The 1,171-nt window shown below is 41.2% G+C and overlaps 1 protein-coding gene across 1 annotated transcript in view; it reads left to right on the forward strand.

The window, feature by feature from the left end:
* ALS2CL (ALS2 C-terminal like) overlaps nt 1-1,171 on the forward strand; it is a gene marked incomplete at its 3' end in the record, with an annotated part of 49,845 nt that overhangs the window by 18,979 nt on the left and 29,695 nt on the right.

The following is a 1,171-nucleotide window of genomic DNA, read 5'->3' on the forward strand; positions in this document are numbered from 1 at the left end:
GCACCTCCCTAATATTCCAAGCCCTTTCCCCCTGGGAATTGCGGCCCTGGGGTTGTTCCAGGCATGGGGTGGCTCAATGCTCTCATTCCATGGCTCCCACGCTTGGGGAAAACCAGGATTTTTCCATGGTTCCTGCAGCCACTGGAGGTGGTTTGGGGAATTTGTGGGAATTTTGGGGAACTTCTGGGAATTTCTGGGAATTATTGGGAATTCTTTGGGAATTTTGGGGGATTTCTGGGAATTTCTAGGATTTTTTGGAAGTTTTGAGATTTTGGGGAATTTCTGGGGAATTTCGGGGAATTTTTGGAATTGCTGGGAATTTTTGGGAATTTTTGGGAATTTTGGGGGTTTTTTGGTGAATTTTTGGAATTTCTGGGAATTTTGGGGATTTTTTGGAATTTCTGGGAATTGCTGTGAATTTTGGGGAATTTCTGGGAATTTTGAGAATTTCTGGGATTTTTTTTGGCATTTTGGGGAATTTTGGGGTATTTTTGGGAATTTTTTGGAATTTGTGGGAATTTCTGGGAATTTTGGGAATTCTTTGGGAATTTCTGTGAATTATTGGGAATTTTTTGGGAATTTTTGGGTATTTTGGGGATTTCTGGGAATTTCTAGGATTTTTTGGAAGTTTTGAGATTTTGGGGAATTTCTGGGGAATTTCGGGGAATTTTTGGAATTGCTGGGAATTTTTGGGAATTTTTGGGAATTTTGGGGGTTTTTTGGTGAATTTTTGGAATTTCTGGGAATTTTGGGGATTTTTTGGAATTTCTGGGAATTGCTGTGAATTTTGGGGAATTTCTGGGAATTTTGAGAATTTCTGGGATTTTTTTTGGCATTTTGGGGAATTTTGGGGTATTTTTGGGAATTTTTTGGAATTTGTGGGAACTTCTGGGAATTTTGGGGAATTTTTGGGAATTTCTGGGAATTTTGGGAACTTCGGGGATTTTTTTTGAATTTCGGGGAATTGGGGGGAATTTTTTTTTGAATTTGGGGGGATTTTTAGGAATTTCTGGAAATCTCTGGGAATTTGGGGGAATTTTTAGGGATTTCTGGGAATTTTTGGCAATTTCTGGGAATTTTTGGGAGTGCGGAGTGTCCCCAGCCACGGCCGCCGCCGCCGCATTCCCGTCAGGTAATTCCAGCTTGGATTTATCCGGCTGAGCTCCCCGGC

Source organism: Corvus brachyrhynchos, unplaced genomic scaffold, assembly GCF_000691975.1.
Source record: "Corvus brachyrhynchos isolate BGI_N302 unplaced genomic scaffold, ASM69197v1 scaffold18, whole genome shotgun sequence".
NCBI lineage: Eukaryota > Metazoa > Chordata > Aves > Passeriformes > Corvidae > Corvus > Corvus brachyrhynchos.